The sequence below is a fragment of the Muntiacus reevesi genome, chromosome 20, assembly GCF_963930625.1.
Source record: "Muntiacus reevesi chromosome 20, mMunRee1.1, whole genome shotgun sequence".
Classification (NCBI taxonomy): domain Eukaryota; kingdom Metazoa; phylum Chordata; class Mammalia; order Artiodactyla; family Cervidae; genus Muntiacus; species Muntiacus reevesi.
Window position 1 is genome coordinate 20,840,601 of NC_089268.1, and position 25,939 is coordinate 20,866,539.

Here is a 25,939-nt window from a genome sequence, read left to right on the forward strand (position 1 = left end):
GGATGGCATCACCAACTCAATGGACATGAGTTTGAGCAAGCTCCGAAAGTTGGTGATGGACAGGGAAGCCTGGCATGCTGCAGTCCATGGGGTCGCAAAGAGTCAGACACGACTGAGAGACTGAACTGAACTGAACACACACCAAAGAGAATCTGACAGCCACTACACCATGCCATAGGGGAGTATTAAGCAGCCTGAAAAAGTGAACCTTAACCAAACAGTAAACACTTGCTAATCCATTTTTTTAAAAAGATAATGTAAACACAGAAATACAACTGAAGAAGGAATTCATAGGGCCTGGACTCCATCTCAGGCCTGTCCGTGCTGATCGTGCTCGGCTGCCTCTCCAGTGGACTCTGAACTCTCTGCTTAGTGCCTGTGGGAACGACAATGGAGGGATAAGACCCCCTCCGGACAGGGGAACCTTGAAGATCATATCCAGGTTACTCATCGCCTAAGAGAAAACAGACACTAATCACCCCTGCCTCCGGACACTATCTATCAGAATGTAAGCACAGGCTTATCGGTTATTAACTGTTTGGAATGTAACTGCGGGCTGATTGATTATTGACTGTTTGAACACATAACACGGGAATGATGGGGTTATTGTAGTTGTATTTACCCTGCCTTTGTTTATGTAAGTCTCAAGGGAATTGAGGTGGTGGGTTTGGACACGTACACATGGGGTATAAAAGATTTTCACAAATGCTGGTCGGGGTCCTTGGCTAAGAGGTGACTCTGCCTTGGGCCCGCCGGTGTAATAAACTGCACTCCACTATCTGCATTGTCCTTCTGAGTGAGTCTGTTTCCCGGAAAGCGTGGCTATAACACAACCATCAGGATATCTTTGAAAGCCTTTATAGTTCTAATCTCCTGGAGATATCATAATAATTATCAACTTTCATTTTCTTATTTTGCTTATCCAAATGTTGCCAATATTCTGCAATTAGCCCACATAATAATTTTGTAGGAAGAAAAGGCTACTAAATAAGGAAATAACAGCTATCTAGACATCCTAGGACACAGATAGGCACCAAATTTGGGGGAAGCCTTAGCCTTGGCTAACCCAACGAGAGAAGGAAAGGGGTCAAGGCTTCCAGGAAGACAGGACATAGGACAGTGAGTACCCAAGTCCAGGGCTGCCCCCAGAGAACCAGTGGATATCAAGGAGGCATTCTTGAGTTTAATTTAGAGGGGCTGTTCTAAAGTGTTAGCCACTGAGCTGTGCCTGACTCATTGCAATGCCATGGACTGTAGCTCTCCAGGCTTCTCTGTCCATGGGATTCTCCGGACAAGAATACTGGAGTGGGTAGCCATCCCCTTCTCCAGGGGATCTTCCTGACCTAGGGATTGAACCCAGGACTCCTGCATTGCAGGTGGATTATTTACTGTCTGAGCCAGCAGGGACACCCACAGCAGTCCAAAATGGAAGGGTGAATAACACAGGCAGTGGGCTCCCCCAGAAATGTGCAACCCCGGCTGCATGGAAATCTGTCCCTCAAAGAGGGAACATCCAAGGGGAGATAATACGGCAGAAGACTTTTCCAGCCTTGCCCCAGTGATTATCTGGCCAATAATCCATTTACATATAACAACAGAACAGAGACTTCCCTGGAAGAAAATTTCTTGAACTGAATAAAAAGGAAAATGCAACATATCAACTTAAAAATTATACATATATATATATGAACAGAGCAAAATACTCAAAGGAGCAGCTATAGGATGTCACCATCACTCAGATTCATTCTCTAGCCTAGAAACTGTCTACTTGGGCTCTGAGAACAAAGCCAGAGGAGACAGCGAGTCACTGGCCACTGGATCTGCGTTATCAGTCCCACCACTCCTCCCCCCACCCCCACCCCCAGGGCTGTGTTTTCCAGACTCTGGTTTAGAGCACGACATTGAGGTGATGGGAATCAGTCTGGATGTTAATTCCAGCAGATGAAAGGGAGGAGCTGCCCCCAGAGGAAGAGCCCAGAGGGTTGTGCTCTTGTTCAGATTTTTCCCAAATGTGCCTTCTGTCAGCCCCTCCTCACATAATCCATGTTTGTCTTTTCATAGAGAGCCTTTGTCTGAGACAATGAAATGACACCAGCCCAAGATACAGCCATTGAACACTTACTGGAATGCTTGAAAACAGGCTGGAGGTTGGATGTGGTTTCTCAACACTTCCTTCTCCCTGGTGCAGCATTTGAACTTGGACTTCATCATCTGCTTTGTGTTTCCAGTTTGGGAGAAAAAGACTGAGCGGGGCTGGGAAAAATGCTTGTCCTCCCCTTAGTAATTGTCTAGACTGGGATGGGACTGCAAGCCTATTCAAGAGCACCAGCAGAGGGTGGATATGCAACAGTACTTCTGAGCACCCCACCCCACCCCCACCCAAACAGCTGTGATTTATATTGGGCCTGTTTGCTTCCACAAATCCTGCTGCCCCTTTCAGTTTTGGAGATGATAACAAAATCTTGCTTCTAACGGAAAAAGGAACAATCAGATTGAATTCCTGTTGAAATATGATGAGCTGATACCATCTGAGGGAAAGAGGCATGGATGGGGTAGGAAACATTGCAGGTTTTAACTCCAAAATCGCCCTGGACCCCTGAGCTGGTTACTGCCTGAGTGCCAGGCTTGGAAACATCGTGAAATTTGGTAAGAGAGTCTTAGAACAGCAACTGAAGCTCCTTAGGAGTATGATTCTGGAGAAATTTAAAACTCTCTCTCCAGCAATTTCTCAAGGTGGATGGGTAAAGTTTGAGAACAGCCAGGGTCATTGCCTTCGGTTCAGTTCAGTCACTCAGTCAAGTCTGACTCTTTGCAGCCCCATGGACTGCAGCACGCCAGGCTTCCCTGTCCATCACCAACTCCCAGAGCTTGCTCAAAGTCATGTCTGTTGAGTTGGTAATACCATCCGACCATCTCATCCTCTATCATCCCCTTCTCCTCCTTACATCACAACTATGACCTCATGGCCTTACGTCACAACTATGACCCATCATGGAATATACCATGTCCGGATGCTCTGAGGACATCCTGTGTATGTCAGCTGCATCATTCCTGTTTGTGCATTTTTGATCAGGAATGTGAAGGTGAAAATTGGAGAAAATCACGGTAGAGAAAAGAGGAGATGAAGCAGAGAGAGGGGCCCACATGACAGAACTAATCTTGTGTTTAAAATCTGACCCCACCCAGGGTAAGTTGTAGGGCTTTCCAGGCGGCACAGTGGTAAAGAATACACCTGTCAGTGCAGGAGACCCAAGAGACGTGGGTTCAATCCCTGGGTTGGGAAAATCCCCAGGGGAAGGAAATGACAACCCACTCCAATATTCTTGCCTGGAGAATTCCACGGACAGAGGAGCCTGGCAGGCTTCACCTCATTGGGTCTCAGAGTCAGACAAACGATCGAGCGCACACACACACGTAAGGGTGTTTACTGATGCTGCTGAGGCTAACACTCCAAGTTCTTGAACATGACTTTTCAAATTCCCTATTTATTGTACTGATTTTCTACTCCACAAACCCTGAAAATGTCCCTGATCCTGCCACTTTTGAAGTGTGAGCGTGGGTAAGTTCCTCAGCCCCTCTGAGTATCACTTGTCTCATCTCAACTACAGGACTAAAGATCTCTTATGAGGCCACCGCGAGGATTAACTCAGCCAATGCAGGGAAAGTGAGTCACGCGATAGCTGGCTCCTATTAGGATATCAGTTAATGACAGTTACTGCCGTTGTGTTAGCAAACCAGGCAACCATCCTGCTCTCTGTTCCTCCGTCCACGCCCTTGGTCAGGATGAAGTGAAGTGGTGAAGTGACAGTCGCTCGGTCGTGTCTCACTCTTTGGGACCCCATGGAGTATACAGTCCATGGAATTCTCCAGGCCAGAGTACTGGAGTGGGCAGCCTATCCCTTCTCCAGAGGATCCTCCTGACCCAGGAATTGGAGGCAGATTATTTACCAGCTGAACTATTGGTCAGTATATCCCTCAATAATCCAAGGTGCAGCAGAGCACGAGAGAGCCTGAGCTCCAATTCTGAACCCCAGTACCTAGAGGAAGAAATTAACAGCTTGGAGCCTGGCTTCTCTTCCCTTAGCCTCCCTTGGGATCCTTCTCGGTGACAAGCCGTGTTGAGAGGCAGGGCCGGGGGGAGCTAGACACACATGCTCGCACACCAACATGGTGCTGTGTTACCGAATGACAAAGGCCGGCACCGATACGTTCTCTGCCAGTTCTTTGCTCTTCCACCCGCCAACTCATTCATTCCCCTGACTCTGGCTCAATCTGGCCTCCATAGAGTTTAATGATCTCTTTTGGCTGACGGCACCCAGGTTGTGAAACCGTTACTGTTGAACTTTCTGCTCTGGTGAGAGTGAAGGGGATGTGAAAGAAAGCAGAGCGACAAGATGATGTTAATTCCTTCCGTGTTGGCATCTGAAACTCTCCCTCCAAAAGACTTCCTCTGAGGGGAGGAAAGGGGGAGCAGAAGCGAGGAGGGGGGGACCCTTCAACAGCAGCAAGCCAGCCTGAAGCCAGGAGACCCCAAGACCCCCGGCCACTGACGTCCCAGGCACTTGATGGATCTCCAGCCCTTGAACTGCTTTCTTCCCCTCTCCACCCCGCCCTTCCTGTAAAGATTTATTCCGTACCACACACAAACGCACTGGGTAAAATATGTGATGAGGAAACAAGGGGAATAGTTCATAAATATTCTCAGCCATATGCAAACAATCTCAAATTTATTTTTCTCTTTCTTAAGGAGGGAAAAAAAAATCCACCCATTCCATGATCACTTCCAGATTCATTGAGGTTGATATTACATAAGACCCAATATTGTTTTCTCGCTGTAGAGAAATAATGACTTGGAAACGGCAATTTGAGCTAAGAAAATAATATACTCTTACCCGGGCATGGAGGCTGAATGGAGACCAGGGAGCCAAGACTCAGCCTCCAATGAGCTCTTGCAAGCGCGGCTCAGCCCTGCTTTGAGGCATGCTGCGCTGACATGCTTTATGCAGCGGGGGTACCGAGGAGCAAAAAGGGCCGTGCAGACCCCTGGGGGCTCAAAATTCACTTGGAGCCACGCAGATGTCACAGGTGAAAGGACTGTGGGCCAGATTGCTCTGTTCTCAGTTTCTCGTATGTGGATTTTCTCTGGCATGTGAGCTTGCAGATAGAGGAGAACCAGGGGTCCACCTCTGACCATCGTCTGCAGCCTGAATGGGGGTCTGTTCGCCTCTGCCGTGGAGAAGACGGTGGTCACTGGGAGGTGGTCCCACACCCCAGTACCTGCGCCTGGCTGTGTTCCTTTCTCTGCTCGAAACCGATTCCCCAGCACCACAAGAAAAACACTGATGTTCTGAAGTGGACCAGGGATGTTTACATCACCGATCATTTAACTACACAGCGAAGCTATTGACATGAGAGCTATTATTCATTCCCATTGAACAGATAAAGAAATTGAGTCTCAGTCTCATCCAAGGCACACAGCAGGTTGTTCGAACGACTCCTGGGATGTACCACAAAGAACATACCTGTTTTTTTTTTTTAACCACTCTGGTCTTCCTTACAAGCTCCCAACCCTTGGGTCATGGGAAAACAACAGCTTTAACTTAGTCCATTCTGGATTAGAACCTAGTTGATGTAATGATCCAAATAGTCCCTCTAGAGAGTTCTCTGTCTCTCTGGCATAAAAATGCTCAGTTTCTCAGACAGCCTCCCTCTCCCTGGCTCTTCCCCCTGAGTTAATGGGGAGGGGTGGTGGAGGAGGCTCCTGGGACTTCCCAGCACAGGGGAGATGGAAGTCCTGGGGTCTGCTGGGTGGAAGATGTGGGCTGCCTACCACGGGGGCTGTCTCTCCCCTCAGTGATGCTACCCCTTCACGTCCTTCCAGAGTTACCATGGCGATATTGACCTTCCGGTGGTAGTAAGAGATGGGATGCTAGCCTCTGTCCAGAACTTTCCTTGGGAAGGATACCCGAGCACACCACCCCACGAGGCTCTCCAGACACGTCTCTGGCTCCCTCTCCTCCTTCATCCTCCAAACCCCTGTCTCATTTCCATTTCCTGTGTCATAGATTCCATCAACCACAGAGCAGCAAGCCTCCTTGAGAGCTGATTCCTCCAGGCCTCTTTCCTAACCGTGCTAATTTTGAGATATAAAGGCCATTTAGAACATTTTAAGACAATAGCTTGACTTGTAACGCTACTATCTTTTGCAAATGCTATTTTGAGTAACAGAAGCTAAACACTGAATTTTTTTTTCTCTTTATTAGAATTCCTTCTATAGAACCCTGCTCTCTCTTGAAGCTGATGCCTAGGACATATTAGAAACATGTACCCAGGAAGACAATGAGAAAAATGTTTTCAAAATAGTAGTCTTATTATATGACTTAGGAGCAAAACTAGGATTTAAAACAGGGGCTGTTGGATTCCAAAACTTAAACTTCTTCTACTCTGCAAGGCCATCTCTGGGTGCCAAGGACGGGCCCACGGCTGCTTGGGGGTCCACTCAGACTTCCATCTTCCCTCATACTGCAGACCTTTCTCATATCCCCTTACCCCCTAACAAGAGTGTGGCTGTCAGGGTACAATTCCTCATGTCCTAGCTTCAGCTGTGTGTGTATGCTCAGTCGTGGCCAACTCTCATGTGACCCCATGGACTGTAGCCCGCCAGGCTCCTCTGTCCATGGAATTTTCCAAGCAAGAATACTGGAGTGGGTAGCCATTCCCTTCTCCAGGGGATCTTCCCCACCCAGGGGTTGAACCCATATCTCCCACATTGCAGGCAAATTCTTTACTATCTGAGCCTGAATGAAGGTTTTACTTTTCATCTTGTCATTTGAGAGCATGTTGATATAAAGGATGCAAAAAGAAATATGCAGCTGTGGTTTGAGGCAGACCACAGCAGAGATGCTTCTGGCTATCACATACTCTCGGAGAGAAAATACGAAGATGGCGACACCTTGTTGATATTTGATAGTTTCAAGCATGAATGAAAACATGGTGGGAACAAGAAAAAAAATCAAATAGACTATACTATTGCTTCCCTCTTGCCTTCTGGAGGAAGACGGTTTTCTTTAGAAACAGAGAGGTCAGATTGCTCCTGTGAGAAGTCCAAGGGCCAAAGATCAAGGAGAGAGGAGGAGACTGAAACAGCAGAATGGTCCAGGAAAGTTGTGAGCGGTGGGGGAAGAGGAGGTACAGGCCAGGTGAGCAGAAATGTAGATGCTATCATAAAGAATATCATCATTTTGAGGACAAAGATATTCTAAGGGATGTTTGGGACTTTCAGCATTGTGATGGACAGTGTAATTCCCTCCCACTGAAAACACCCTCTGTAAAGATCCACATTCATCTTCCAGGTTTGGGGATTAGAATCGTGTAGCTTGTTTCTATTGCAAAGGTCCTTAAAGAGAGTAAGATTGCCCAGTTATATTGGGGTTACGTGAGTATGGATGATCTCATAGAGGTAAAATTATAAAACAGGCAGAAACTGGGGGCCATACCCTCTGATCCACAGTGACCTTTCTAGAACACAGAGCAGGTAAGAAGTGGCTGATCCCCACGCTCTCTCATCTCTTAAAGCTGTATCTCTGGGACTTCCCTGGCGGTCCTGTGGCTAAGACTCTGCGTTCCCAATGCAGGGGTCCTGGTTCCATCCCTGGTCTGAGAAATAGATCCCACATGCCACAACAAAGATAAGACCCCATGTGCCACACCTAAGACCCGGCACAGTCAAACACACATACACACTTCGCAGGTGGTTCCAGTGGTAAAGAACTCGCCTGCCAACGCAGGAGACTTAAGAGACACAAGTACAATCCCTGGGTGGGGAAGATCCCCTGGAGGAGGGCAAGGCAGCCTGCTCCAGTATTCTTGCCTGGAGAATCCCATGGACAGAAGAGACTGGTGGGTTGCAGTTCATAGTGTCACAAAGAGTCAGACACGACTGAGGTGACTTGGCACTGGCATGTGTATATCAGTTGTATCTATGGAGGGTCCTTAGGCCGCACTGAGGTGGAAATGGCATCAGGGCTGGCTTTCCTTCATGTGTGCTGGGCCCCTCTCTGCAATGCCTGGGCTGTCTGTTGGCAGGTCGCTGGTATCATCAGGGAAGGGACAGACAGAGTCTGGGTCAGAGAGTGTCAGCCCCACACCAGGCTCCCCGAGAAGGCTTGCCATATCGGGGAGAAGCAGGATGCCCAGCATTCTAGTGTTCAGGAGACCTGAGCAGGTTTGAATCCTGCCACTGCTTCTACAGAATCCAGTGCATGGTGGAACTTAAAGATCATCATCATCATCATCATCATTATTATCATTATTACGGCTCTGGAACGTAAGTTTATGAAAAGATGGAGGGACAAGGAGAGACTGAGTGAAGATTAAGAGCAACAGATCAACTCGAGGCAGAAGCGGGTTGTCTGAAGTGATGCTCATCCAATCATCCCAAAACTTCCCAGGTCCAAGGAGAACTAGGGGAGCCCAGAGGGTGAAGCCCACTCCTGCACTCTCCTACATGCTCAGGACCCCAAGTCGCCTGGATCATCTCTTTGGGTTTAGCCTTGTTCTCTCCGGGTGTCAAATTTTCTTGGTCTGATAGTTTGGAGAATCCACGTTCACTTTGGCATCAGACCAGGGAAGAGTGGACTTGGCCTCATGGGGAGGAAGATGCTGTCAAATTGGCTTTGTCTGTGACAGGCTCTTAGGTGGGAAGCAGTTCCCGGGCCCTCGTCTCTAGGCACTGGTGAAAACAGGAAAGGTAGAAACATAGTGGTTTATGAGAAAACACCAGTAACTTCAGCAGACCCCTGCTGTTCCCTTGTGTGGCGTCCGCTGGGCTTGGGAAGAGTCTGAAGCTCAGGCTGCCATGAGTATTATTTCCCGGTTCTAGAAAAGATTGGGGCCTTGAATGGGAGAGAGTTGAAATGTCAGACTCCTACGGTTCTTCCAATAAAAGGCCAGTAAATAACTCTCTACTCCCAAGGCAGGATTCAGCTCTAACCACGATGGTGAATTGGGATCTAGGACATCATTGCAGGCTTCCTACCTCTCTTTGGTGGAGAGAATCACCTAGTGAACGAGGCATTTTCTGATAGATTTCTAAAGAATGCCAAAGGATTTTCCTTGAGAAGCGACAGACTCTTTGTATAGCTTCCTCCTCAAGCCCTGTAGGGGATCATTGTGATTTATACAGCTCCACAAATCAACTTTATGTTTGCCCTTTGTTCCGAAGTATTATTCCCAATAACAATAAACAAAGACAACAAATATTTTTCTTTAAGAAATACAAGTCTCTGCCAATTAATGTTCATTGTGCAGTTGCTAAGTCGCATCTGACTCTTTGAGACCCCACGGACTGCAGCATGCCAGGCTTCCTTGTCCTTCGCTATCTCCTGGAATTAGTTCAAACAAATTATTTATTAGGCTGTGTTTTAAACACAGGCGTGGTAGAGCATTTAGGACAATCCAACATGCCCTTTATAAGCTATGATTTAAAAGTATGAAGGGAGGTATGGATCACAGAGACAATTCCAGATTCAAATCATCTGCTGCATCTCCTAAAAGCCACAGTGAATTTGAAGAGAAGGATTATCACTTAGCTCTTCACATATAGGTTTCCTTGTGCGAACAGTCTGTACCATGTAAATACCCCAGATGTTTATTTATGAACAGGAGGCGAGAGACAGAGAAACACTGAATGGAGAGAGAGCCAGCAGAAGAGGAAAACTGCGGGAATTCACCAGGGAGGAGTAAAAACGAGCTGGAGCCGCCCGCCGAGAATGTGGTCCCCATTAGGGAGGCTGGCCCGGACGTTTGCGATGGGGATGTGGCGCCCCCTTCTGGCCGCTCCTTCAGCAAAGAAAACTCCCGCAACGTGTAAAGCGAACGTTCTATGTGTGTTTTCTATTAGGCTTTCCAGAAACTCATAAATGGTTGTAAACCCCATTGTGCTAATAGGAAGAGCAACATAAATGCTGACTGAAGCTATTAATGCTGGTTGTAGTTTATGCGGTGGACTGAATCAGGCTGAAAACGGGGAGTATTTTTACGGTGACTTTCTAACAGGTTAATTTTAAGTATCGGGCCATAGATTCGGTGGAGTGCTGATGTTCAGACATTTGGAATGAACTTCTCAAAGGGGAGTATAACTTTCTCGGTCATCTGTTCCAGAATTTAGACCTAGAGACTTTGTTTTTCAACTTTCAAACCCCTCCAAACAGGCTGAAATTATTTAACCGCCCTCTGCCTTCTTCATCCTCAAATAGCAACATCTTTTACATAAGATCCATTAGCGATTTTAAAAACGGCCAGAGTGCCATCGTAGCTCTCTATTTAAATAATTGTTGGTTCTAGTCGTTTTGTGACTATCCTATATTAGGTTATATGGTTGGTCCATTCTTTGTCAAATAGGTATCTGTGGAGCGCCCTCTATGGGCAAGGTTTGGAACTCTTAGTCCCCCATGGATTGCTGAATTAGGACTTCAGCAGTGAAGCTGGGATTGTTGGGCATTTACCACGACATATACGCGGTAATTGTTCAATCAGTGTTTGTTGTTTCATGAGTTGATTTGATCCCAGTTTCCTAAATGACCTACCCAACCCTTATTCAACAACTCAGTCTGAAAAAAGTGGAAACCCTTGTTAAACAACCCAGTTGAGCTTTTTCCATAACGGACTATATTAAAGATACTGGGCACAGACCACAGGACCAGTTGCCTAGGTTGGTATCCCAGATTGGCCACGTACTAGCTTAACCTCTTGTGTCTCAGTTTCCTCATCTGCAGAACAGATCACAGCATGGTACACCTTACAGGGTGGCCGTGAATAACACCTGCAGAAGTCTCGGGCTGGTTCTTGGCATGCAGTCTGTGGTTGTTATGTGCAGTGTGTGATAACGCTGACATATAAGGGCCAAAGCTAAACAACACCTAATAAATTCTTAGAGCTGCAAGGAAAAGGACTGCCAGATAAACATTGTGCTTGACCGGTCCTTTGCCCTGAGGAAGTCACACCGGATGAATCAGACAGAGTTTCTTCGTGCGTGTTCAGCTGGTCCTTTCACTCTGACTCTGCTTCCATGACCACAGTTGCACCAGAGTAAGCCTTCTCCTTAGTAGTCATGCAATGAGGCAAATTTAAGAGATTAAGTTGATGCGGGGGTTGCGGATGACTGACACTTTTGCAGAACTTCCCAGATTCTGCACAATTACACCCTCCTCTCCCTTACTCAGAGCAGATCTCTGGGTGCCCATTGTTGTCCCCCAACATGGATTACATTCTAGGGGGAGAAGCTCTCCCCTGAGCATTATAACTTTTACTACACGAGTCTTACATCTTCTAAAGTTTGAACCAAGAGTGTCTCAGATTAAGTGTGCAGTTTTATACTTCTGTTTCCTAAAATCTAAGTGGGGTAGTGATTCAGATTTAGTCAAGCCCAAGGGAGAATTTGAAATAGTATGCCTTTTTTTGGCATGGCTAGATCAGATAATTTCACTGCAGCTTTTTTTTTTTTTAAATCATCTTAAGTTGAAAGTGGATTATATGCAAGAATTCACTTTTACCTTCTTTGTTACCAAGAGAACACAGATTTGTTCAGAGTAGCAACAAGTTGGCTCACAATTATTTTTTTTCCATACCCCTAGACTAGATGAGGCCAAATGATCAAGCTCTTTCCAACAATATACAAGTGGAAAATGATGCCTATGATTCTGAGAAAGAAAAGACAAGACAGAGCTGGCACTGCCTGGAACTCAGATGTAATGTCTGGAAGTGAAGCAACTATCATGTGACATGAGGATGCAAGTCACACACTCAAGATGGAGAATCAGATGCTCCAAGAAGCTGGATTTATGACTTCTTAAAGAACTACAGCCGCCTGGAACTCTCTCCTCTCTGGACTTTTTGTGATGTGAGAAAAGCAAACTCCTATTAAAAAGTAAACATTTATAAAAATTGCTTAGATTAGAGCAGAGTATGGCATATAGGAAAATGCTACATAGGTTTTCACTATGTAAAAATAGCATAAATATTTGATTAACTTCTGTGATCAGGTTTCTGTTATATGCAGCCAAATACAACCTTTGCCAGCACACATATTGCCAATATTTCATTATTACATTATTATTTTAGCACCTGGGGAGTGCCTGGTACTGAACATGTGTTCGTTGTAAGAACAAACTATTCAATGGGGTTTGAGGAAAGATGAAAGGCCCTAAAATGTAACTCTATACATCTCCCTATGCTTATGCAACGGGCCTCCTGTCCTCAGAGAACCTATGATGGTTCCTTTCTCTGCGTGATGAGAGTGTTTGGTTTCTGGAGGATGGATGCAGGGATTCCATTTGTTTGGCCTGGCGTGTCCTCCTGCAACATCATCAGAGCCAAATGAGAAGCAGAGGCCACCACCAGCCTGCACCCCTCTGCCAAGTGACACAGGCAGAACGGAGACCAGGGCCAGACGTGGGCAGAGTGCTGAGAAAGCTTGCTTTGACATCCCCACCAGGGAAAGAAAACACGGATAACTGTGGATGCAAACGCCAATGGGCATGTGACCATCAGAGTCAGACCCGGGTGCAGGGGCCTGAGAAATCATGAAGTGGGATGCTCTCCCCTGGAACTTTCAGGAGTGGAAGGGGTTCTGGACCGGGGGCACAGATAAACCCATGACTTACTATGATCCAGATCACTAAATGCTTCTTCGACTAGGGGTTCCTAGAAAAATAAGGTGCCCCCTGGTTTCTGGCTGGAAGAACACTAGAATTCAGTCTGGTGTGTTTACTCTGCTGATTCTTCATGACGTTTCACCTTTAACACCAAATATAATGTTCCTTGAATGTAGTTACAAAACTGAGAGTGACAAGGAAAATATCATTTAAGCCAACACTACCCCCACCACCACACTGACAGTGTTTGTGAGGGGAACTGTTCAGATTTTTACACTCTTATTGATTGGTTTTAAATGAAGTTCTTTTTTTTTTTCCTACCATGAGACTGGATTTAATATAACAGAGGTTATATAAACCTTACATGTTCTCAGCTGAGCAACAGTTCTAGCCATAGAGCATCATCAAATTTAAATGGAAACTTGGGAGTGTCAGGGATGATCAGGAGAATGGGATAGGCTTTAAAGGTGAGTGTTGGATGCGCTGGGGCAGGAAGCATCCTGGAGGAGATGCTCCTGACATGGGAGAGGCAGGGTCAGCTCGTTCATCGTCTCTCAGTAAACAAGCAGGCAGGATCAGAGCATCTCAGGGTGTTTAAGATATGGTTTATTGATTCATTCAGCAAGTGTATATTGAGCACCTGCTCTGGGCTAGAGGCTGAGCTGGGCTCTGGGGATAATGATGATGAATGAGATACAGGCATCCCATCTCCATGGAGACTGCTGCCTAGACCCTACTTCTCAAAGCTCCCTCCTAGACCAGCAGCATCAGGACCACCCTAGACCTGCTGCATTAATATCTGCATTGTCATGAGACCCCTGGGGGATTCAGATGTCCATTCAGCTGGGAAAATGGTCCGGGTAATGAGGCAAACAAAATAAAGTGCTATTTCTCTCTTAAGTCTTAAACATATGCATCTATTTAGCTGATGAGGCGTCTCAGGCTAAATTCACCAATAGGCTGGAGCTGGGCTGGGATACCTTCTGGAAAGACAGTTTAAGAGCAGAGTTTTCAAGAAAGCTAAAGGTTTTAAAGTCAAATCTCTATGTGGAAACATTGTTTTGTTTTAATAAATTATCCTATCTAACCTGCTGATAAATACCACACTGAATTTAACCTCTGGCTTCAATTCTTATGTTTTAGTATCACTCATTTGTAACAAAAAAATTGAAAACTGAGAAATGCCTGGTTGGTCCTGCATCTGTCCCTGGCTCCATCATGTCTTCTGAACAGTTTACCCACCCTTCAGCTTTCTTTGTGTGAAATGGATAGAATGATGCCCAGAATCCTGCCTGGATGAGACTGAGACAGATCTGACAAGGAGGGTTCATAGTTGGGGTGTTTGAAGTTTTGGTTAGAAGGTTTGGCCCAACCACCTGGATTTTACATCTTGTCATTTTCAGCCCCAGCTCTACCACAAATGGGGAACCCATTCTACAGGCTCATCTCCCCAGGGCCATTCTACAGGTTCATCTCCCCAGGGCCATTCCCCACCAAGAGTCAACAGAGAAGACGGGGACTTTTCTCTCAAAGCCATGTTCCAACCACAGAGAGGGGACCATGAATGAAGTCACCATATAAATCTACTACAACACCCCCGAATGGTATGCTGGGAGACCCCCATCATGTCTTGTGGCTAATACAGTTTTATATGCAAGCACATTCTGTTTCAGGTTAATTGATCTGTGACCCTGTGTATTTAAGGAGCTATGTACAGTAAGTCCCCTACATACAGAAGAGTTCCATTCGGAGTCAGCCAGTCAGTTCAGTCACTCAGTCATGTCTGACTCTTTATGACCCCATGGACTGCAGCAAACCAGGCTTCCCTGTTCATGTCCAACCCCCGGAGCTTGCTCCAACTCACGTCCATCAAGTCAGTGATGCCATCCAACCATCTCATCCTCTGTCGTCCCCTTTTCCTCCTGTCTTCAGTCTTTCCCAGCATCAGGGTCGTTTCCAACGAGGTGGTTCTTCACATCAGGTGGCCAAAGTATTGGAGCTTCAGCTTCAGCGTCAGTCCTTCCAATGAATATTCAGAGCTGGTTTCCTTTAGGATGGACTGGTTGGATCTCCTTGCAGTCCAAGGGGACTCTCAAGACTCTTCTCCAACACCACAGCTCAAAAGCACCAATTCTTCAGCGCTCAGCTTTCTTTATGTTCCAACACTCACATCCATACATGACTACTGGGAAAACCACAGCTTTGACTAGATGGACCTTTGTCAGCAAAGTAATGTCTCTGCTTTATAATATGCTGTCTAGATTGGTCATAGCTTTTCTTCCAAGGAGCAAACATCTTTTAATTTCATGGCTGCAGTCACCATCTGCAGCAATTTTGGAGGCCAAGAAAATAAAGTCTCTCACTATTTCCATCGTTTCCCCATCTATTTGCCATGAAGTGACGGAACTGGATGCCATGATCTTAGTTTTTTGAGCGTTGAGTTTTAAGCCAGCTTTTTCACTCCACTCTCTTCTTTCACTTTCATCAAGAGGCTCTTCAGTTCCTCTTTGATTTCTGGCATAAGGGTAGTGTCATCTGCATATCTGAGGTTATTGATATTTCTCCCGGCAATCTTGACTCCAGCTTGTGCTTCATCTAGCCCGGCATTTCACATGATGTACTTTGCATATAAATTACATAAACAGGGTGACAATATACAGCCTTGACATACTCCTTTCCCAATTTGGAACCAGTCCATTGTTCCATGTCTGGTTCTAACTGTTGCTTCTTGACCTGCATACAGATTTCTCAGGAGGCAAGTAAGCTGGTCTGGTATTCCCATCTCTTCGGAGAGTGCTTCATAAGTCCGACTTGCCTAGGTACTCAACTAACACAACTGGCTGTCTGCCGCTGCTTTTATGCTTGCTTCCTGACATCCTGGGCTTGAAATAAAGATACTGCAGTCTATATAGTACTGTACAGCGAAGTACCCAGAAGCACAACCACTGCAGAGGATGCAAGCACATGACCACGTACACCCAACACGTGAACGAATTTACGTGACTGGACATGCAAACACAGGTTCACATCTTTGAAAGTTTGTTAAGCTGAAGTTTCGTGTGTAGGGGACTTCCTGTAATGGCTCCTACTGGTGCATAGAAATATGAGAACACACACAAGCTGTGTGTGTGTGAGCATGTGTGTGTGTACATGGAGGGGGAGAGACAGAGGGACAGCTTGAGTTCCCACGTGCAGGCTGCACAAGAGGGATCCAGTGCACAGGATGGAGGAGCGGTAGCCAGAGGTGAAAGAGCCCTGACCTCATCTTCGAATTAGCCATTTAATGTTCCTTTATTCCCCAGGCCTTGATCCGAGGCCAGGCCAGGCCAGGCGAGCTCATTCTGGTCAGACGGCGGGAAATTCCAGCACATGGAATGGTGTTGGTGGTCTCAGCTCTGCTGCCGGGAGCCCACACAGCTAACGCTGCTCCCTCCACTAATGAATGCGCCCACCCAGGCAGGACCCTCCCCTCCCGCCCCGCTCCCCCCTCCTCCCTCCCCGGGCCTGCCCGCTTCAACAGCCCGACGCCCCAACCGCCTTCCTGATGACTGCCCAAGGATTTGTTCGGGGGCACAGCATCTGTGAAATTAGACGGGGCCACATCAGCCTCGATCATGAGCCAAGTCCGAGACCCTTTCTGGATGGGATGCTCTGGGCAAGGGTCTGCAGGAGCTCCTCACCCTCTCCCTGCCCTCCAGCTCTTGGCTTCTAGGACCCCCCCCCACCCCCCATGGATAAGAAGACAGCTGAGTACCTCTGCAGAGCACTCCACACCTCGGAGGTGGGTCCCACAGAGCCTAGGTTGTTTTTCCTTGTAAGAATGTTAATCAAAGCAAAACGTTAACCCAACAAACAAATAAACAAAAGACCCCTAGTTGGCCCTGTGCATTCAAGGGTGGCCAGGGAAGGCAGCCTGAAGGGCTCCTTTATGACCAGAGGCACATTTTGAAATGAGACAGCAGTGACTGCTTTGTGAGGAAGTGGGGAGACAGTCCCTTCGTTATCCTCAGCCCTGCGGTGGTCCAGGGACCACCCCTGGAGCTGCCCTGTGATAACAGCCTGGGCTCAGGCCTTCTTCCCAGTGACTGCCTGTCCTGAATTGGACCACCAGCTATCTTCCTCCAAAAGAACAGCTCGGGGTCCCCCTGTAGAATAGATCTGGGAGCCCGCGGCCACCTCAAGACCTCTGTCTTGCAGCAGGCTGACTACCACGCACTTTCCTACTCCCAATACTGCTGACATACTGCTTTCGCTTTCACCTCTGAGCAGGAGGCTGAATGCGGGAGGTCGTGCCCATCCCCTCGGGAAGGCCTGGCCTCCAGCCTGGGCCCGCTCTGACCTGGGGCCGAGTGCGGGAGGGAGGAAGAGGTGCAGGAAGGAAGGACCGGCGCTGGAAATGGCTGGCTGGGAATAATAAATGCACACACTGGCTTCTGAACGCGGCTCACCACATCCTGGGGAATCTGGAAAAACGCTCCACCCCGCCTCCTGCACCCCCCTCCACCCCCACCCCCGACAGAAGTTGGCTTTCAGGAGGCTGCGGGAGACAGCACGGGGGCTTTGATAGTAACGGGCTTGTTAGTTCTGGGCTAACAGCCCTCCCAGGCCGCTCCGACTCCTTGCAAACACTTTCCTATTTTAGGTCAAGGAAGTTCATAAAAGCAAAGACCAGAGGTGATGGGAGGGGGAGAAGGCAAGGGAGAAAGAAGCAGTGGATGGCGAAGAGCTTATCAGCAGGCAGCCAGCGACCTCTGGAGGATCCGTGGGGTCTGGGGCACTTGCCCAGCTCTGGGTGCCGGGCACAGATAAAGCAAGGTGGCTTTGAGCCCCCGAAGGAGACCGAGGCTCTTCTGGAACCCTCAGCTAAAGCTGAGGCTTAACCGAGTCCCGGAACACAGAGAAGATGCTTGAAAGTCCACCAGTCTCCCTATATTGAAGCAAGATTATCTGTCTCTAAGGGCGGATTCCTCCATCTGCCAGAAGAGGGCAGCTCAGACTTCTGCATTACCCAGAAAGCTGCGCTGCCCAGGCCAGAGGGAGGGTACCCCCGAATCTGGGGAGAATGCCTGAAATGAGTAGCAGAAGCAGTAACAACCATAGCATATTGGTGCCTACTGTCTGAAGGGGCTTCCTAGGGGGCACTAGTAGCAAAGAACCCACCTGCCAATGCAGGAGACCTAACAAATGAGAGTTTGATCCCTGGGTAGGGAAGATCTCTTGGAGGAGGGCATGATGACCCACTCCAGTGGACAAAGGAGCTGATGGACAGAAGAGTCAGGTGGGCTATGGCCCATAGGGTCACAAAGAGTCAGACACAACTGAAGCGACTTAGCAGTATTGTCTGAAGTGCTTCAGTGCATTTATTCATTTAATCAATAAGACAGGGCAAGATAAGACACTATTATAATCTCCATATTAGAGACAAGGCAGCTGAGAGGTATAGAAATTAAGGGAACTTGCTACTGTAGCCTGAGACTACCTAAAACAGACCTTGGACTGTTATAAAGTTATAATTATAATTTTAGCCCAAACTTTTTGGACTAAAAAATTATAGTCCAAGGACCAAATCGAGATTCAGCCCACTGCCTATTTCTGCACTGCCCTCAAACTAGGAATGATTTTTGCATTTTTGGATGACTGGGGAAAAAAAGTCAAAAGTCAAAAAAGAGAATAATACTTTGTGACCCTGAAAATAATATGAAATTCAAACTTCAGTGTCCATAAATGAAGTGCATTGGAACACAGCCATGCCTATGTGTTTCCATATTGTCTGTGTCTGCTATAGTGTTCCAGCAGGGGAGCTGAGCAGTAGTGACATCCTAGATAGCCCAAAAGGTCTAAAAGTTTGCCGACCTCTGGAGCTAAGAAAGAGAGTGTTAGTTGCTCAGTCATGTCTGACTCTTTGCAGACCCCACGGTCTGTAGCCCACCAGACTCCTCTGTCCATGGGATTCTTCAGGAAAGAATAATGGAGTGGGTTGCCATTTCCTTCTCCAGAGGATCTTCCCGACCCAGGGATTGAACCCAGGTCTCCTGCACTGCAAGTAGATTCTCTAACGTCTGAGCCACCAGGGAAGCCCTCAAACTAAAAGATAAGCACTACCTGTTTCCAGGCAGGAAAGATTGACGGCAGAACTGACACTTCATTGGATATGGGGTTAGGACAGACATCCCAGAGGGATCTGGAAGCAATTTTGACCTCAATTCACTTTCTTTCCAATAGGGTAGCCCAAGGTCAAGCAGAAAGGAGAGTTTGACATTTCTCACGCACAGCCTCTAGGAAGTAATAGAATGTTAGATTTTAAAGGAACTATGGGAAATCTCCACACTGTTCTCACAATCCTACTTCTGGGCATACACACCGAGGAAACCAGATCTGAAAGAGACACATGCACCCCAATGTTCATCGCAGCACTGTTTATAATAGCCAGGACAGGGAAGCAACCTAGATGTCCATCAGCAGACGAATGGATAAAAAAGCTGTGGTACATATACACAATGGAATATTACTCAGCCATTAAAAAGAGTTCATTTGAATCAGTTCTAATGAGATGGATGAAACTGGAGCCCATTATACAGAGTGAAGTAAGCCAGAAAGATAAAAACCATTACAGTATACTAACGCATATATATGGAATTTAGAAAGATGGTAATGATAATCCTATATGCAAAACAGAAAAAGAGACACAGATGCACAGAACAGAATTTTGGACTCTGTGGGAAAAGGTTAGGGTGGGATGTTTCGAGAGAACAGCGTCGAAACATGTATATTATCTAGGGTGAAACAGATCACCAGCCCAGGCTGGATGCATGAGACAAGTGCTTGGGCCTGGTGCACTGGGAAGACCCAGAGGGATGGGGTGGAGAGGGAGGCGGGAGGGGGGATCGGGATGGGGAATACATGTAAATCCATGACTGATTCATGTCAATGTATGACAAAACCACTACAATATTGTAAAGTAATTAGCCTCCAACTAATAAAAATAAATGGAAAAAAAATTTTTTTTAATTTTTTTAATAAATAAATAAATAAAAGAACTATGGGAACCACCTTCCATATTTCATCAAGACTAAGACATACACTTTTTTCACACTTGACATCTTTGAAATCAGACTGTGTCTTACCATCAAAATCCTAACAAAAATTTAAGTGAAAGCGTATTTTGGTTACTTGTTTGTTTCTTATTGGAAAATACAGCTACTATACTTATAACTAATGAAGGGCAAAAGCTAGAGAGATGACTCAATCCAAGTGTGGGACTCTAAGCACACAGCCCTGAGTCCAGCACATCATAGGTACCCAAGGGAGGGATCTTAGGACTTTACTTAGGAAGTTAGAATTATCTTATCAGGGCAACTATTTTAGCAGGAGTATGTTAGGCTATCCCACTGTCTTCCATAGTCAGGAAGGAGTACATCTTTGCAAACTCAGTAGAGAGGCCCATCAGTCTTCATAAAAAAGGGAAAAGCATGATCCAGCAATTCCACTCCTGAGTATCTATCCAAAGAAAACAAAAATACTAACTCAAAAAGATATCTTCATCCTCCTATATATTGCAGCATGATCTACAATAGTCACACATAATGGACACAATCTGGGCTTCCCTGTAGCTCAGTTAGTAAAGAATCTGCCTGCAATGCAGGAGACCTGGGTTCAATCCCTGGGTTGGGAAGATCCCCTGGAGAAAGGAAAGGCTACCCAGTATTCTGGCCTGGAGAATTCCATGGACATTCCATGGGGTCGCAAAGAGTCAGACAGCATGGCGACTGTACTTAATAATGCTCTACTGCATATTTGAAAGTTGCTAACAGAGCAAATCTTAAAAGTTCTCATCACAAGAAAAAAATTTGGTTGGTAATGTATAATGGTGGATGTTAACTAGGCTTATTGTGATGATCATTTTGCAAGGAATACAAGTATTGTGTTCCACAAAACTATGTTGTCCACCTGAAACTAATGTAAGTTTAATGTGTCAAAGAAAGTGTTAGTCACTCAGACGTGTCTGTCTCCTTGTGACCCCATGGACTGTAGCTTACTAGGCTCCTCTGTCCATGGAATTCTCCAGGCAAGAATACTGGAGTGGGTTGCCATGCCCTCCTCCAGGGGATCTTCCAGACCCAGAGATCAAACCTGGATCTTCTGTATTGCACGCACATTCTTTACTGTTTGGGCCTTCAGGGAAACCTCAATTACACCTCAATTTTAAAAGGAGGTGGGAGGGATAAACTGGAAGTTCAGGATTAACAGATACATACTACTATATATAAAATAGATAAAACAGCAAGACCTACTGTATAGCACAGGCAACTATATTCAGTATCTTGGTAATAACCTTATGATGGAAAAGAATATGAAAAAGAATAACCTATAATGAAAAAGGATCTGAAAAAGAAACTATACATATATTCTTTATGATATATATTATATGTATATACCTATATCTATGTCCGAATCACTTTGCTCTATACCGGAAACTAACACAACACTGTAAATCAACTATACTAAACAATAAATCATTCAATTAGTAATTAATTAAATGCCCATTTCATTTAGCCCCATGTTCACCACTGATGACATTTATGAAGGCTGGTCTAGGCCATGCTGGATCTGTGCATGGAAACTGCACAAATGGAGACAGAGTGATTTAAAAACCTGTCTACGGGGCTTCCTTGGTGGTCCAGGGGTTAAGACTCTGCCCCTCCAATGCAGAGGTTCAATACCTGGTTGAGGCACTAAAATCTCACGCACCCCACAGTGTGGCCAAGGGAGAAACAGGGAATCCGTCTGGGAAGGAGATTAAAGAGAGAGAGAGAGACAGGCATCCACAGGCCACTCCGAGTCTCGGAAGCAATGGAGAGAAGCAGGAAAGCTGGGGGCGCAGGCCAGAGGCTGCAGGGAGCTCTCCCGGGTCTTCTAGAGAAGATGACGAAGAAGAAGAAGATGGACATCAGGTGTAGCAAGGGCGGGTGAAGCGGGGACTGTGGGTGCGGTGCAGCCAGAGGGAGGGAGAAGACAGGAGTCACGCTACCACGGAGTCGCCGGCCCGGACTCCAGAGAACGTGAAGGGGAGCACAGCCGGATGGACAAAGAGAAGGACAAGAACAGCTTTGCTGCGACTGCAGCTCCAGCCCCACGTCAGGGACACTTGTCGCTCTCCTGCGGGCCCCGTCTGCCTTCATCTGGCCCAAAGGCTGTGGTCCAACATCCGCCTCCAGCACAGGGCTCTGGGGTTGACTTTGCTGTCTCTCTAGCCCTGAGCTTGTTTTATGACACCCCACCCCCACCCCTCCACACACACACACACCTTGTTTTTCTTTCTCACCTCCTTCTAGAATATGTTGCCCCTGTGAGTGGCTATAAAGCCTTTCTGGTTCTAGTGAAGTATACATTTTAAAATAGAAAGAAAGCCCCCAGGATAGACGGAAACAGAGACGGAAATAAAAGAGAAAGCCAGACTTGAGGCGGCAGGAGGTGAGGGAATTCCAAGCGAGTCTTGAAAGACCAAAATCATCTAAGTTGGAAAAAGAGCACTTAGCAGAGAAAGAGGCGGGATCCGCAGCCTCACATATCCGCAGATACGTGAGAAAGGAATATGGAAAGGTGGGAAGGAAAAGCGGGTAGGCTGCATAGGATCTGTTTGGATTAGACACAAACAGGTGGGTTTGGGACTCTTAGACCTCTTAGGAGAGGAAGAGAGCCCCGTGGATGTGGACGGATAAAGGAAGGAATGTGCAAACATGTACAGACCAGGAGAAACGACGGATGGATTTGTATCCTTAGTCCACAGGTACGTACATGTCCACTCACTCTCCAACCAAGAAGGAAATGGAGAAAAGTAGGATGTGTGAGGATGTGCCACAAGCCAAAATGAGACAGTCATGGGGCAGGGATATTAATATATCTAGGGACACATGATAGGGCTGGAGGAATTAACAAAGGACTTTAAAAAGAGTGAGTAAGAATAAAGAACGCAAAACACATATGAGGTCCCTCTGTTGATTGTCTGGAACCTGCAGTATGTACAAAAAGTGAAATAAACCAGTAGGTGGATAGGATGAAAGCAGAAAGAAAAAGAGAAGTTGGGGGGAAAAGAAAGTAAAATATAGTATTTATGCCTGGATTACAGTAAATAGCTAAAATGAGTTCTTTGATAGCCAAGGGGTTCGGCAGAGTATGTTCAAACAGCAGTTTGAAGGTAAGAAATGCAAAATGCAAGATGGATATTCAAAGAGAGAAGCCCAGGTCCTCTTAGGAGATAACCGAGAAGAGTGGGGGTGAACAGGTAAAGCAAGGTGTCAAAGAAACCCCTCGAGGGAAGGGATACACCCCAGAAGCCACACTGACATTGCAGTGGGCAGAACGCTGAGCCAGTGCGGGGGCCGGGGGAGAGGGGACTTGCAGCTGCTGCGGCTGAGGGCTGCCATCCAGTCTCAGAGGTCTGCATGCCATGGCTGTGTCTATGAAGAAGGTGAGCGAGAAGTTCCAGGAGGGGGACTCGCAGAGAGGGAAGGCAATGAGGCACAGATCTAGCAGTGTGGATGCAAGTGGCCTCTGCCGGGCAGAGGCAGGATGCAGGGTGAGGATGCAGCTAAGTGCAGAGAACGCCAGGCTTGTTACTAGGCATGCCAAAGGTGAGACGGATGAAGCTCATGCCTTCCCTGCCCTTCCCCATCATCCTCCTGCTTCAGAACTCCATAAACTTTCAAGGCTGAACAAATCACATAAGTTTTCCCTGCAAGGTTGGAAGACAGATGTGTGGGGCCCAGAGCAGGGACTCACGCGGCCAAATCTAAATGCAGGGCCACTCCCTCCCGTCTCAAAGACGCCCTTCCCTGGGCCACGTGGGCTCTCCGCTCCTGCTGCACCTCCACTTTCCAAGGGAGAAGGGCCCGTCTCCTGGTCAGCCTGGCCAGTCTGTTGAGTAGGGTCTGAAGAACGGGCTGATGCAGATGAGAGAGACAGTCAGAGAAGGGTGCTGAGGACGCGTCCAGAAAACTGAACACAAGAAGCAAAGTCTCCCAGGAGTTCTGCGGTGATTTATATCACAGATCAAACTTTGTCGTAACGCTTTTCTTCCTCATCTTCATGATCTCCCCACTGCCGGGCCCCCTTCCTCACTTGCTAGTCCTTCTTAATCATCCTCCCCAGCTCATTCTTCCTCCGGTCCCTCTGATCACACTTATGTGGGTGATCCTACTGGTGATCCTGCTGGCCCTAGAGCTCTCCTCTCCTCACTCATGGACTCCCTCAGGGACCAGAAATCCACAGACACTCAAGTCCCTTCACATCTGCAGGTTCCAACATCCGTGGACCAAGAGAGAAACTGCCTACCTTGGAGAGGAAGAAAATGCATCTAGGAAATGGGAAACAGAATTAAACAAGTCAAAAAAAGACTAAATGGTTGAGAGGTTTGGAATGCTCGTTAGGGCTCACGAAGCAAGAGCTGAAGCAGTAGTTTCTGATGCCAGTTTTCGTGTTTATCTCATTTTTGCTCTAGGAATAATCAAAGTGAACATTTAAAGAGCATTTACAATGTGTCAGGCAGTGTGCTAAAGGATTCATAAGCATCTAGTTATGAATAGCATGACTCTGCATGACAAACCTCGGATATGCTCTTCATGGCCCCGTTTGGCAGATGATGAAATTGACAGCATCACTGAGTATATTTTAACAGATGCAGAAACAGGCTCTGCACTCCCTGTTCTGTCTTCACACTTTCCCCGCTCCTTCCCCACGCCCGCCAATCTCTGTGTGTCCTCTTTTCTTCATGCCAGGACCCCGTCATTGGATTTAGGGGTCACACTAAATCAGTAGTGTGAGACCTTAACTAATCACCTTGAGACCCTTAACTAATTACATCTGCAAAGACTCTATTTCCAAATAAGGTCACTCTCTGAGGTCCCGGGTGGACATGGATTGTGGGGACAACACTCAACATATTACAGACTCCAAACAGCCACAAAGCAAGAGCACTGAGCATATTTAAACTATTTCCCACGTGTTTATCCTTTTTCTTGTGCCTAAAAGGCCACCCTCCCTATGGTACCTCTTCATGTACCTCTAATGACTACCTTGCCCACAGGGTAAAATCCAGGGTCCTCCCCACCTCCCCTCCCCACCCCGCTGCCACTGCCAACTCCAGATGCTTCTCCTGGTCTCTGTCCCTGGAGTCTTCTCACCCTCCCCACATCCTCCACCCTGTGCTCCTGGTCAAATGACCCCCCTGAATCTTTACAACCCAGTTGAAATCCCTTAGGAAGCTTTCTCAAATGACCCAGAGGTAAATCCTTGCTGCTCTGAACCCCTTGGGAGATAACTCTTTTCTCTGCTCATGGGCCAACTAATCAGTCCTTCAGACTCCCTTTGATGAAGTCATCACCCACCTCTTGTCCTGTTATCGTTGCAAACGTAAGCCTTTTCTTCTGCACGAGTCAGGCCTCAAAGACTGGGTTGGTGTCTTTTTCTAGAATCTAGTTTTGTACGTGGCACCCCCAGGTATGCAGGAGCTGTCACTGAACCCTTTACTTTCCCACTGCGCCAACAGTTCCTGCCAAAAGTTCTCTCTCATCTCACGCGTGGCTGTCTTTCCTGGTCACCTTGGTCCAAAGAGGTGCCTTTCTCCTCCGGGCTCGTGGAGCAGTTAGCTCCAAGGTGATCCAAGCCAATGGGCCACCTGGTTTCAGGATCCATTGTATGATCACCTGTTGTATATTCAATTTCTCACTCATTCTTAAAGATGCCAGAAGTGCTGTTCAACCAATCACTATTCATTTACTCATTCATTCACAAAGTTTTCGTGACACCCTTGCTCTGCCTGGCTCAGGGCTAAGCTCCATCTTCCTATTCAGGGGACCAGCAACCTTCCTCATCCTTCTTCCTTCTCCTCCCAGGGACTAACACAGTTCTTCAGGGGTCACACATTCTCAATGGGACAGTGCTATTCAAATCACTTTAACTCAAGCTAAAGGACCAGGTCAAATGAGGGACTAAAAATGCTATCAACTTAGGCGACTTCCCTGGCAGTTCAGTGGTTAAGAGTGTGCCTTCCAACGCAGCAGACGAGGGTTCAATGCCTGGTCGGGGAACTAAGATCCCACGTGCCTCAGGGCAACTAAGCCGGACAGTTGCAACTACTGAAGCCACACGCCACAACTAGAGAGAAGCCTGTGCACTGCAATGAATATCTCACATGTCACAGCTAAGGCCTGATGCAACCATAAATAAATAAATCTAACTATCTATCTATCTATCTATCTATCTATCTATCTATCTATATATAAACACTT

General features: G+C 46.9%; 1 protein-coding gene across 2 annotated transcripts in view; it reads right to left on the bottom strand.

Annotated features, from left to right (window-relative positions):
- CLIC5 (chloride intracellular channel 5) overlaps window positions 1-25,939 on the bottom strand; it is a 167,344-nt gene that overhangs the window by 11,769 nt on the left and 129,636 nt on the right. The window lies entirely within an intron of this gene.